Below are 15,196 nucleotides of genomic sequence, written 5' to 3'. Positions count from 1 at the left end.
TTGAGCCTATCCATAGCAATCCTACCGTCATACCTACAGATGTCAGAGAAACACTTTCCTTTCTAATTAATAGCCCTCATTTTTTATTTGCATTTTTATTTCAAAAGATTTTAAAGGGTGCTCCACAAGCAGCATTCTCTTGAAGTCACTGCCTTCATGGGAATAAGCAACCATGCTGAGAATTAGGGTCCCAGATAGTACACAAGGATCTGTGGGGTTATCAGCTGATGAAGGCAGAAAATAAGTAGAGACCAGCTGCTTTTAGGGACTGCCACAGTTTAAAAGTTTAAAATTGCTGTACTGTTCTTAAAATGGTTTTAAAATATATCATTTTATTTAAAACACTAGTTTTAATAGAACCAAGGCACTCCATCCCCAAAATTATTCCAGCCAGCTATGGAATTACTTCAGTGAGGTCAGGATTTTACAAATACTTGTAGAAATTTTTTCAAAATGAACCACCATTTACACATACCTTATCAGTTTTGTAAGTCTGACTTTTTAATCTGTATACTTTTTCTTAAATCAGGGTATTCTATAACTGGAAAAGAAGCTAAGTTAGGAACTGAGGTTTTTATCTTAAAAAAATGAAATGAAAAGGTACTTTAGCAGATTTAAGTCTAGGTTTTAAATTTTAAATCACTCCTTAAAGCTCTTATAAATTAATTATTAAATAATAATATGTTTAGGTTTATAGTTCCCAACTTGATATTTACGTAAGGGCTGTAAGTAATGAATGCTGCATTATTCAGGGCACCAAATCAGCACATTTAGCTCATTCAGCATTATCTTCTTATAGTGCCTTAGATATTGTAGATATTAAATAAATACTAGGTGACTCAGCTCAGACGGACGTCTCTCATAGTAGGTACGCTTTATTGATACAGAAATGAGGCTTATATTTTACTGAAAAGATGAGCTGGTGGGCTGCAAATTGTTTTTGCTTCAACAGTCGTATATTGCCATCCCTTTGTCATGAGTATTATCCATCACTGGTGACCTATTGGATGGTTAGCTTTTATTCTAGGCTAGCCTAAGTCCATAAAAATGTCTTCTTTCCACTCACACGAAATTTTAATTTTACTTTAACTAACTTTAATTTAATTAATTATAGTCTTTTATCATAGTGATTTAGTTGGTTTAATTTATTTAATTTTGAAATAATTTGGCACTTGAGTGTACCTTGCCAAATCCCTTTTAGATCCTTGTGGGCCTAAATTCCCACAAGACTTCTATCTATATTACTAGGCATTCACTAGTCTTGAGGACTTCCTGGTCTCAGGAAAACACTGACTTCTGCCATCATGATTCATAGCCTAATACTCATTTAGGCTGACCTCAATCCAAACTTGTCCAAGCACTCTTGCCCTCTGCTTCTACTTGACCTTTGGGCTTGGATATGTTACAGGAGACAAAAAGGAAGCACCGGTGGAGGGGGGCGGGGTGTGGGCAGGGGAAGGTGGGCAGTGGGGTGGGTACAGGAGAACCTCTAAATACCTGGCCTGGAAAGTCCTAAATATAGTGAAGGCAGCAGACCAGGGAGGTCAGGATCCATCAGAGTCATCCTTTAAATGTTAGTATGTTATAGTAGCTCTCAGCCATCACCACATCTTGTCCTTTGCACCACCCTTCCTTCCTGGGAAGGAGGGCTGTTCACTGAGTCTTAAAATAATTGAAACACCAATGAGGGTACCAGTGGAACTGAACCAATGTAGCAAGGATAAGGCACAGATATTAACAAAAAGAAATAAACCACCATGTCACACCTCTTTTATAACTAACCCAACCAACCTACCTTATATCTTATCATTCCTTAAAACAAGCTGTGGTGTGTTTTTATGTTAAGTCAACTTAGGTCATAACTAATAATCTGGTTTTTAGCCTACTCAATGTGTCAGTTTCATCAATGTATAGCATGCTTTGCATATGACCTATTATATGAAAATATTTCCTGTTAGTGTCCACCTGTGTATTCATTGTTCTAATTTGAGCTCTTATTCCCAGAGGGCTACTGAAGTGGAATCATAGGTTGACTGGAAAGTTCACTCATAAGAACTCGTGAGGGGAAGAAACTGGGAAAATTGGAGGTAATAAAACAGAAATTAAAAAGCTCATTTAAAAGCCATAATTATAAAAAAAATGCATGGATCATCAAATGTATACATAGTACCTCAAGTAACACAGCTTGCCACCTTTTAGCAAAACCACACTGATAAAGCCTGTATTACTTTTCTATTGCTGTTGTAACAAATTACCACAAACTTAGTGGATTAAAACAACACACATTTATCATCCTATAGTTCTAGAGGACAGAAGTCTAAAATCAGTCTCTGAGGGCTCTAGAGAAAAATCTATTCCTTGTTCTTTTCCCATGTTCCTCAGCGTGCATGCTGAGGATATCTGATTCCTTCATCATACCTCCATCTCTCTCCGCTGTTGTCCTTCCTCTCTTACTCTTATAAGGACCCATTCAATTACATTGGGCCCACGTAGGGAATCCAGGATAATTTTCCCATCTCAAGATTCTTAATCACATCTGCAAAGACCCTTTTGACATGTGGACATCTTTGGGAGGCCCAGCCTACTACAAAGCATTCAAGCTTTTATTCCATTGAAAAGAAAAGACAATTTTTCTTAGATTTCCACTGAATAAAAGCTCACAAAGAACCCTGAAAACATCCAATCGAACATCATCGTTATATGTTGATGAGAGAGCAAAAACTCACATATCTTGCCTCCAAGCCCTGTGCTATTTCCATTGCAACATGCTACCCATCCTCATTGCTAGGCAAAGATTTGGAATGCATTTATCTTTCTCCCTTCACTTTTGCTACTGGATTCTGCTGTTGCTGGTATTCGCTTTTATCCTGAGACTAGATTTATTAAATAGAAGTTTATACTAAGTTCTACTTTCTTAACCTTTTTCTCTTTCCACTAAAATGCTTTATGCATTAGCAAGTAAAAATAGCATCCTTAATACTGTAAATATATGAGATTTCACACATTTCTAACTCAATATACTTTTGAATTTTCCTAAAACCATTTTAAACTACTGCTTCTAATCAGAGCTAATTTTTTTGTGTGAAATTTTTTCACATAGGCACGGGATAAGCACTTTATGTACATTGTCTCTTTAGTCCTTATATCAACCCCATAATTACAAATATTAACATTATCTTTCTTTAAAGAGAAGAAAACTGAAGCTTAAGGAAATTAAGTAATTTGCTGAGGCCTGGGCTTTGGGATTCACAGTGTTATCTAACTCCAGAGCCCACAGTCTCCATCATAGCACCAAGTACTTCTGTCCACAATTTATTCAGGAAGATGGCTAGCCAAACTGAGAGTATAGTCATTGCTCACAAGAGTATATCAATGTGAGGATCAAAGTAAAGTTTTGGCAGCAGTTACATGGTATAATAAAATTAACAAGCCACACCCTAAAAATATTCTCTACATCCACACTGCTGAAACAAGATTGAATTCAGCCCAAGTTACGAGATATGTTTTTCCTTTTGTGCTTACTTACATGTATAAGTATTGTGGATTTGGATACTTTTTACCTGGGTAAAATTGTAGAAATATGAGAATTCCAAGCTAAAAAATTTTTGAAAGAGTCACACTTCTTATACAAAAGCATAGTATCTGTGATTATAATGTCTATGGAAATATGCTGAAAAGCATCACCAATGTAATTGAGTTTGTTAGGCATGTTTTCTTAATGATTTATACTTAATTATCAAGGTCCAATTTAATCCTACTAAAATGTTTTACTTTTTAAACTGCTTGAGGATCTGTTTATTGAGATTTCAGAAAAGCAAAAGTTAGACAATTAGGTGTGAAATTCTGTAAATGAATGCAATCACTGCTGCATTATTAAACTGAGGGAAAGAATGGTCTTGTAAACTGATCTGTGTTTTTGTAGATGTAGTTAATGATGGAATGCTATTCTTTATAAGCCAAGTAAAATTTGCTATTGAATGGAGGTATTTTGTTTGATCATCAACTTTACTACAATCCAGTAATGTAATACATGGCTAAAATATTTTCTCCCCAGTTGAAAGTCAAGAAGAGATTCTAGGAAGAGAGTTGAAGTTGCTAAATTACCAGAACATTCTGGACAATTGTAAAGCAAAAAAGAAAGAAAGCAAGAGAAAGAATGAACTAGAGAAAGAAGAAAAACCTATTTGAAAATACTCAAACAATAATGAATGAAATACACTCAAGCAATCAACTTAGGATTGGAAGGAAAAAATATTCTACCATCAAATCCTCAGAAAACCTAAAAAAGGTGAACAAATTTAAATGTAAAATTCTTACTTCCATGGCCCCAGGTAAAGCAGAATTACACCTTTGCCTACATTAGTTTCATAAATTCCTTTAGTTCCCAGTTTCCTAGGGCTAAATCCCTTGAGAAGAGATAGGTTAAGAGCAACATATAAGCCAAAAAGGAAAAGCCTGGCTCTCACAGGATGGTATGTACAGGACACCAACGGAAAAGAGGAGCAAGAGGGGGTCACCAAATAAGAGCAAGGTCAACAGGGCTCCCAAGGATGGAGACAGGGGGAAAAAAAACCCTCCAAAGTAACAAAGAGAATGCTTTCTATTATAAAATGAAATGTTCCTGTCATTAGTAGTAGCAATAATAAGATCAATAATATAAAATAAGCTAGATTCATAAGTTCTAATTTTTATATCCAATATATAGTTTTTATATAGAACTTATAAAATTAAGTTCACACTGAGCACTCATCTGTCAGGCACTACAGTTGAGCCTTATAGGCATTAACTTACTGACAGTAAGATTCATTCTTTTATTCAAATTTTACCAAATGGGGAAACTGAGGCACAGAGTAATTAAGGAATCTTCCCAAGGTCAAACACCAAGGAAGTGACAGAATGAGAATTCAGCTCAGAAAATCTGACTCTATAACCCACACTCAACTAACCCATTAGCCCTCTAAGATGGAACCGGAATTGGTAAAGTAGTACTTTTGAATTATTTACATAGAAAACAACTTGCACTGTGCCTCCCCCTTACACTGCAGAAATACAAAGGTGCACGGTTCCTCTTTGGTTAACATTTTGATGTGAAGCTGGATTTTTTTTTTCTGCCCACCTACACTGAAAAAAATTCTCGTACACAACCCAATTACAATTTGGAATGGTTAGAAATATAGCTGCTCTGGCAATAGCACATTTTCCCCACAAATGTTCAGTTTTCTCTACCTTCAGACACACACTCACAGTGTAGAGGAAGATTAGACCCTGAGAGCTACATAGATTGTTTCTCTCACTGTTGAATCACCCCTGCTATCTTATTTTCAGGGTGTTTATCATAACTCTTTTGTTCCATTTGCAGCCCACTTGCTGATGCATCATTCCTCTCTTTGCCTAAGATAAAAAAGATCTTGATAGCTATGTTATGCAAAAACTAAGACAGATTTACAAATGTTGCAACTAAAAAAAAAAAATGGTAGTAACATATGCATTGGGTAATGTATTGGCTAAGGTGGAGCCATCAAAAGTGGTTCAGGTTTGCTCAACTATACTGAGGCTCCTGTTCATAAGAACGACTTTCCAAATACTGTACAATAAATACTGCTTCAGTAATAAAATTATTTTAAAATGAGATATTTAATGACGGACTATAAAATTCCATCTATTTCCATATTGATGGAAGGCCTATGACATTAACCTAGACAAAACATTCGGAACCCAGCATGCACAGAATAAGCAAGAGAAGTACAAAAAAATCACAAAATTTTAATCATTAACTTCTGAAATGTGAAGGACAACAATCCCGTGGTTCTTTGCTGATGTTATGTATTTCAAGTTGCTCCTTAAGTGAATATTGGAATCTTCAGAGAAACTCCAGTCTCGTCAGAAAAGAGTTAACCTTTCTCCTTCTCCACATTCATTTTTACCAAGGTAGATTACAAAGCCAAAGATAAAAGACACTTTCTTTGATTTACTCAGGTAAAATTCTTCTAAAATGTGTAACATTTTAGCAGAGCATACAAACTAAGGACTAAACAGTACACCTCTAGCTCTATATCTTAAGTCTATTTATAGGTGTCAGAGAGGTGTTGATTTGAGATTAGCATATTCTTAAATTAAGATCTATAGCCTGCATCAAATTCTTAAAGGGGTTTATTAACAACAACAGAATTGAGAACCATTGTTCTAGACCAGAATTAAAAAACAAAAACCAAAACACTATCTCCAAAACCAGCCACTTTAAATATAGGATTCATAAATAAAAGTTGTAAACCTGAGCATGGATAGAATAATTAATGAAGTCCAATAAGTGTTAACTTATTTTCTTTGCTGTAGTATAGTTTTAAAAAGGCATAGGCGGGCTTCCCTGGTGGCGCAGTGGTTGAGAGTCTGCCTGCCGATGCGGGGGACGCGGGTTCGTGCCCCGGTCCGGGAGGATCCCGTGTGCCGCGGGGCAGCTGGGCCTGTGCGTCCGGAGCCTGTGCTCCGCAACAGGGGAGGCCACACAGTGAGAGGCCCGCGTACCGCAAAAATATATATATATATATATATGAGTAAAAAGGCATAGGCTCTTGTATCCTTGGTTTTTTGTTTTTTTTTTTTTTTTTTGGTGTATTCAGAATTTCCTATATATAGTTAAAAGAAGAAAGAGCAGTTACTTTTACAAAAGTCTATTTAGCAACATCAGTGAGCTCTATTAGTTTGTTATACACAATAGAATATTTAAATTTACTTAATAATCAAGTAACTTTATTTGGAGGACAAACTAAATTAACCTCTGTCCCCTTGTAACAATTTTAGATCAAAATAGATTGGGCTTAATTCCGACTAAGTACATATACACTCACAGACCAAGGTTTAAGTTATTTTAACACACTTTGAGCATTTTAAAATTATAATGCTATAATGCCTACATATTATTAAATTTTTAAATAGTTAGAGTCATAAGGTCAGAATGATGGGGTGATTTTTATTTTATTCAAATGATCATTTTTTCCTTAAAGAAGGAACACAAGAAATATTTTACTTCTGTTTTTACAATTTTAAGTAAGTTCTCAAATTATGACTGTGATTCACGATCATGCTTAAGGCTTATTTTTAACCCAAAGTACTGAACACAAAGTAGGCTGTTGACTTGTTTTTAAAATTTTTGAACAACAGCAAATGTATCATTTAAAATATCACTATGAGATACAGTTAACTCTACAAAAGCTGAGGCTATATTAGAGATATGATATATGTCCAATCTACTTACCCTCTTGTTCCTTCTCTTCTCCCAGCAATTCAAGAGTGAGAGCCTCTTTAGTGGCTGTATTTAAGCATTCCTTTCAAGGGCTAATGAATATGTCATGCAGGTATTACTTCAAGCTTGTTAAAGAATAACTTAATAATGTAGAATTATGTAAAAACTTTTTAAGAAACTTAGAATTAATTAGTGATTAAGTAGACCTAACTTTACTCTTGGATGTTATTTCTCCAAGAGTCATAAAATAGCAACATTTTAAAACAGATCTTTTCGTCCCGCTAAGGCAGCTGATTCAAATCAGACTCATTATGTATGGTGGCAATGAATTAATTACCTCTCTTTAAAGGTCAATTCTGTGGCTTCATGCAGCCAGAGGCCAAAACATCTGGCTAATTCAGTTAAAAAAGTAAACTATAAAAATCATAAGTCATTTTTGGGGGGTATCCTATAGACTCATTGATTGAATTTTTTTTTTTAACTTTTCAACCAGTTACAGCTAACATGTTCAAGTGAATCTATATTTAGTACCATGTGACAGTGGTGTCCACTCTCAGTTGGGAAATACAACAGATTGTTTCCCAAAATTCTTTTGTAAAATGATAGCACATGTTATGTTCCATTTTGCCCACTTACTGTAATTAATCTGGTACTAACAAATGGAAACCGATCTGCAGGTTTCAGTTTACTGGGACTGTATGGTGGAAAGCCTTAAAAGGAGTTCCTGCTTCCAGAGCCAGCACTCTCTTTCCCCATAATGTTCTCCATTGGCCCAGATCATCTGCTTGATTTTGCAACCAAGTGGACCCTCATTCAAAAGGTCATAACCATGGAAGGACAATTCACAAAAGAGGGAATAAAAATAGCAAATAAAGACGTGGAAGAACAGGTTAGGAATTTAAAATATACAACTTAAAGCAATAATGAGATTCATTTCTTCCTTATTAAGTGAACAAAGAATTCAGTGCACTTAAGGCTCTTTCTTTCAACAGCTGTTTCCTGCGGTATAAACTGCTACAGGGACAGTAATCTGGTCATCCCTATCTAGGGTCTTTAAATGTTCTTATCCCTCAAGAATTCCCTCCTCTTTTAGTATCCTAAGGAAATAATCAGAAATTAGAACAAAAAGTCATGCAAAAGGATGTTCAATCGTTTGGAAACAGCTAAATTCACAGTATTGGGGAAGTAGTAAAATTTTGATATATGAGGTCCATAACCATTTAAAATTGTGTTTGCAGATAACTTTTAATAGTGGGGGGAATTTATTTTAATATTAATGGGAAAAAAGTAGGTTATACTCTTGTACATACATGTAAGAAAAAAGTCACTTGGAAAAAAGATTATAAGACATAATTGTTGTTTCTCAGAAGTGGCTTTAAGATAATTTGTTTTCTCTGCTTCTTCACAATTCCTTGTACTTTCTAGGATATCTTCAGTGAGCATCTAATAGTCTCCAAAAAAATGAAGTTGAAAACTTCTGTTGAAATGGAAAATCTTTGGATTAGGATGGAGATATTATGAGTTGACGAATTTGCATTTGTATGTGAAGGCCTCCCTTAAAATTCACAGAGGTAATTATATTTTTAAAAATATTTATTAACCCAAATGAATAATTAGTTTTATAAAACAAAGTAAAGTGGGAAAAAAAAGTAGGGCAGTTTGTGGAAACTTGTTTACAATTTAATTTTCAGGGAGTGCTACCATCAAGGCAGCCTCCAAAATAAATTTTCCTACACTTCCCTCTTACCCGTTTCTTCTGGACCCTTACAGTAATAGGTGTATTGCCTGGTAAAAGCAGATACACTTAAAGCCTGGGTTTTTGATAAATTCCCTGTTTATGGATAAAAGACTGCCTGTATTGTTCTTAATGATTTACCTGATTGGCATACATGGCCTGTAAATATTGTTTTTACTTACCCTTTGAGCTGTGTGAAAGCAAGATGGATAAACCTCAGATGTCAGGTTCATTCTCCCCCTCACTTCTTTTTAGCCTGTATTGTGTCTAAGCTACACAGAATTTTACTCATTATTTCTGGGGATAATCACAAACAATATTATCAAAAGATAGGAAATTATTAGAAAAATTAAATTAATAGTATTAATGAATCACAAGAAAGAAAACTGTTACATTAGGATAATGGATTGCTTCTTGAGAAAATGCCGTGAATAAATAAGTGGCTATGGGCTTTCCTGGTGGCGCCGTGATCGAGAATCTGCCTGCCAATGCAGGGGACACGGGTTCAAGCCCTGGTCTGGGAATATCCCACGTGCCGTGGAGCAACTAGGCCCATGAGCCAGAGCTACTGAGCCTGCGCGTCTGGAGCCTGTGCTCCGCAACAAGAGAGGCCGCGATAGTGAAGAGGCCCGCGCACTGCAATGAAGAGTATGGCCCCTGCTTGCCGCAACTGGAGAAAGCCCTCGCACAGAAACGAAGACCCAACACAGCCAAAAATAAATAAATAAAATAAAGAATTATTTTGCCTTCCTCACTGAATTACTTATTTTTTAAAAAAAGGCCAAAACTTTAATATTAAAAAATAAAACCCTATAAAAAATAAATAAGTGGCTATGACCTTTATGTCCTAAATAGCACTACTTGCACAGAACGAAAAACAAACTCTCCTGGTACAGAGAACTTTAACTTCTGGTTATTTAGTTGTAATCGATGGAATACCTGGCAACTGAATTTCATATGCAGTACTGCTACTACAACTTACACATGACTTCTGGAAATATAAGAATCCACATTTATGCAGTTTAAGTAAGAGCAATTAAACCGGGAGTAGTGTAAAGTATCTAGGGAATAGAATTTGCAAGAGCAAAACTTCAGTATAGGGTCTTAACTGCATGAAACTAATGCATAGAAATTAGGGTGATTTTTTAGATACCTCCTTTTTTATAGCATTAATATTAAAAAGAAGAGTGCACACATCAGTATAATATTACTTTCTTCAAAGCTAGATAAATGTAGTTTCTTAGTATGACAGGGTAGTACTAGCATTCTAAAAGTGTAAAGCCCAGATTGAAGCCAAACAAGCTGAAAAATAAGAAACAGAAAAGAGTGATAGGAAAATCAATTTTATATTTTCACCCTACAGGTAACAAGTAACTTTCTTCATTATGTCTTGCATTTCCCTTTTAAATAGTACAGCACGCTATCCTTAGCATGTTCATGAACAGGCATGAGTTACTTTGTTTGTATATTGCCTTCTATTTTTAGATTTGTCCTCATAGATACATGAATTTCATTCAAAAATGAAAAAAAAATGAAAAATCAGGACGTCCAGTTAAATCTGAATTTAAAAAATAGATATATCAAATCACGTTTAGTATAATTACATCCCAAATATTGCATGGGGCATACTCATGCTAAAAAAAATTATTTGTTGTTTATCTAAAATTCAAATGTAACTGCGTTTCTTGTGTTTTACCCAACAACTCTATGTAGAGTGAAAATACATTTTAAATAAAGGATACTTTCCTTTTTTCTGAAATTCCTTATAATCTCACTTAAAGGAGACAAAAACCCATGCAAGTGTATTGCTCCATGGAGTGTAGAGACACATATATTTGTGCTTAAAAAAAAAAAAAAAAAAAAAGACTCAACCACTAAGTTTTAAAGCTTTCTATGTTCTGACAAACTCAGTTCCTTAGTAAAAATGATCCTAAAATTTAACTTGAAAAATATGGAGGAAATAAATGAATCATGAGATTATTTGTATTTTGTAGTACAATAATAATGAGTAAATAAGTCATTTTAAATTATAGAACAAAAAATAGGTCTAGGCTACAAGTAGAACATTACTAAGAATAAATTTTTGATAATTTTAAGTGAAACTGTCAACCATTCAAAATTTAATCTGATGCTTCCATACATAAAATAAAAAATGAAAACTGAACTAGATATGTTTTCTTAGATTTTAATTAACTATGAAAGAAATAAAAAACTTTTTATTCTAAGACACTATATTTTAAAAGCCTTCCTGAGGAATAGCTTTCTACATAACTTGCTAATGTAGTACATAGCCTCTGCATAGGCAAGGTGGCTATAAGAAGTTGAGCAAAAAGAAGTCAGCATTTTCCTAAGCTGCAGTCTACCACCGACTGATGTGCAGTGCAATATTTGTTGCCTTTAATTCTTTATTTTAAAAAATTATATACCAGTATAGATTTCCTGGATTTGACAGATATACCATCATAATGTAAGATGTTAATAATAGAGAAAACTACTAGAGCTCACTATACTATTTTTACAACTTTTCTATAAATCTAAAATTATTCCAAAATGAAAAGTTTACTTTAAAAAAATGAAGTAAAAAATGCTACTTTTTTTGGAGTAATAACAAAGTAATAAGTCATTCTAAACCACTTCACAGACATAAATGCCATTCCTCTACAACAGGGATCACTATTATATGCCTCTTTTGAAACTAAAATTTTCTCTGCAAAACAACAGGTGAGTTTTAAGAAGGGAACACTTCACTGATTCTGATTTTCCTGGGTATACATATTAAAACATTCAAGTGAACATGTCACTAAGCAAAGTATGTTCACATTTAATCATTACACCATATACTAAATAAATTATATCATATGCTTTCTACAAAGTGTATGCAACTGAAGAATATATAATGTTCTGTTGCCAAAATATTTACAAGGTTGTTTTACTGCTTCCTATTCATTACAATTACAACATTCAATTGTGATAATAAACTAAAATATGTCACTATTGAGGGTATAGGAAATATATGTGTACAGTCCTCTACTTAACCACTACAGTTTTAAACCAAATATTTACTGGGAGAAAGAGCAAAACTTAGTTTGCCTCATAGTACAAAGGCTATTGAATTGTCACCTACAAGAACCTTATTTTCTTAAAGTTTGGGAGAAATAGAATTTAATGTTATAAAAATGATTATTTTCTCTTAAATTGAGACTTCATATATCTATAGTCAAATTCTGTTAGAGTATGTATAACTTGATAATATTCATTCACTAAATCAATGTGAATAACTTAAATTCATTTCTACCTACTAGGTTCCCCCTCCCTTACAAAGGCCATTGTTTGTTTAATTGAAAGGGGAAAGTGCTTATAAAAACAACAAAACAAACAAACAAACAAACAAAAATAAGGGACAGGTATGTAAGAGAGAAATGAAGCATTGAATAGAAATGAGCACAAAACTTCCTGAAATGATGGGAAACCTGATGATAGGGTACCTGAATAATTAGGGACATTAAATTGGGTGCAAAATTGGGCAGTACAAATCCCTTATTTTCAGTTGAACTAGACAATCACCTGAACTCTGGGGGAGGCGGAGGGCACGACATCTACTTTCTTTCTTCTACTTCAGTGCTTAAAATGGAGTGGCTAAAAAACTTAAAGCTGGAAGGATCGGTCGCCTCAAAGCTGTAAAGATAACCCTAGATAAAGTATTGAGGTTTTTTTTCCAACATTCACATGGAGTACAGGGTGAAATGAGCATAATGTAAATCAACTCATTGTTTGGGCCCTTTCAAATTAGTTGCCAAGAGAGGAGTGAAAACTTGATAAGCAGGCTCCAGTTACTATGTGTTGATTTAGAAATCTTAAAATTTGTGGGAACTCAATTCATTTAAAGGAAGAAATTTAAAGGGAAGAAAAGTAAACAAGGAAAATGCTAAACAATGAAACACTGATGTATAAAGGATTTTCTTTAAAGAAGAAAACTATAAAGAGTTCCCCTGTGCTTTTAAATTACAAATTTAGATTTCTTTGATTTAAGCTAAGAGTCTGATTTTAAAATGTCTGTCAAAATGTCGTGATCCATTTAAATATTCAAACTGTTGATGCTGTTTCTTATCTATCTTAGGGGGAAACTAAATATAAATCAAAATCTTAAAGAAGCCCACAGTTTCAAATAGGTAGATGGCTATTTTGAATGAAGCAGAAATGCATTATGGTTTTTAGCCTCCCTCTCCCCCATAGAAAGTACATTTCTGAACTGCACACCAGGTAGGTTCAGAACACTGATTGTAGCAGTTCCAGGTCTTGACCCTTTTTCTCATAAAGCAAGCAAAAAAGCACTAATTCACTAAAATAAGTGAAGAGAGATAGCAAGACTAAGTCCAGGTATTTGGTGGCAAATCCCAGGTGGCTTGTCTGCCTTTTTCCAGGAAAATGCGGCCTCCGCTTTCATCAATGTGTACTTTGTCTTGATAGGAATGCATATTTAATCATCAAAGCAAAAATTTTTTACACTCAGACATAAGATCCTTTAGTAGAGATTTTTAAAGTACTTTTAAGCCACGAATAAAACTTAAATTTAAAAAGTGACACCAAACTGCTTTGCAGGGGCAAGAAAGGTGAGGGCAGGGAAGGATTATCCACATGTAGATTTTGAGAGATGCTTGTAGCTTACTTGTGAAGCTTCATTTACCATTGAGGTACAAGGGAAATGCTGTTCCTGGTGACAGCGCAGTGGGAATTCCCACTCCAACAACCCATGAAATGTTACTGCATAATTATTCACCTTCTGAGGCCCATTAGAACTTATCAGCAGAGAAAGAAATTTAATTTAAACTCACCCCTCTGTGCTAAAGAATGACCGGGACATGAGATCAAAGCCCGAAGCTCTGTCCTCCAGTGGTTTGCAACACCTAGGCACAATAGGGTGAGAGAACGCGACATTCCAGCGCTTCCCGGCTTTCCGGACCCTGGAGAGAGGGGTGGAGGTGGGGGGCTGGTTTGATGGGGGAGGGTGATGGAGGCTCCGGAGGTGGATGTGTCAAATATATCCTGCAGCTCCAGGAGGCCAGACTGCTTCTACTGGGAGGCTCCAGGGGCTTGGCGCTAGAGGCCCTCACTGCAGACCAGATAGGCCATTCCCCTCCCTTCCCTGTTACTGGGATTGGGGTCAGTAGAGGCCGTGGATTTAACCACAAGCGGGAATGGCTAGAGCCATATCACACGCAGGTGTGCAGCTCTGAGAACTCTTGAGTATTAAGGAAGATGCTTATACTGCAGCGCATCACAGGGTGCCTTAAAGGCGTATAGACGGTGCATGCATAACCAAAAATACATGCCAAGTTGAATCCCTGGCATATCTAGAGAGTACGAAGTGGAACCCATAGATCCAAACCTGCACGATGAGCTTTCAAGACCAGAGGGCCCAAGTCCTAGAGGCGCCTAAGAGAGTCAGGGGCAGGGAGAGGTTTCCTGGGAGAGGGCTCTGTTCCTCAGCCCCCCCCCCCCCCCGCCCAGGGAGCGGCAGGTACGTTCTCAAAGGGAGTACGGGACTCTTTCCGAGAGATTGATCCATCCTCCCCTTCCTTCAGATGTCACCAAAATACGGGGCCTGGAGAATGTGGCTAGCGCTCCCCAAATACCAGCTGCCTGCAGGGTGGAGGGGCAAGAAGGGAAAGGAAGAAAGCCCAAGAGAGGTTGTTGGGTTTTAGGTACAACTTGGTAAAGACAAGTTGAGTTCTGTTCAACAGGTACAGTGATTATATGTCTACATCTACCTATCGGTAAGATTCTCCCCTAGATAGTCCCTTAAGTGGCTAAACTGTTCTTTTGATTCCTGAAATCAAAAATCACAGCCAATCGGACTTGACTCTGCTTCCCTCAAGATAACAGTGTGAGAAAAAGTGCACAAGTTCCTGGCAAACCATAATAAAATGACAGGAAGAACACTTCCTGCCGACGGAGGACGCTGCAGTTTGTTGATCTGCCACGGGGGAGGAAAGGGGGAGGAGGCGGGTGAGAGTGAACAAAGTAGTTTGGCCAAGAAAAGAGAACAGTTGTTGCTAAAGCCAAGAGAGAAATATCCAACAAGTTCGGTAAGAACCCCCTCGGCCCGTCCACGCCGCGGCAGGCCCGGGTGGCACCGGCAAGACGCAGAACTTGGCCTGTCAGCCCGGGATAGGGTGGGACAGAGCCCCCAGGGTCCAGGCGCTCGGATGGCCAAGGGCAGC

The sequence above is a fragment of the Mesoplodon densirostris genome, chromosome 9, assembly GCF_025265405.1.
Source record: "Mesoplodon densirostris isolate mMesDen1 chromosome 9, mMesDen1 primary haplotype, whole genome shotgun sequence".
Taxonomy (NCBI): Eukaryota; Metazoa; Chordata; class Mammalia; order Artiodactyla; family Ziphiidae; genus Mesoplodon; species Mesoplodon densirostris.
This window is presented reverse-complemented; position numbering follows the sequence as displayed.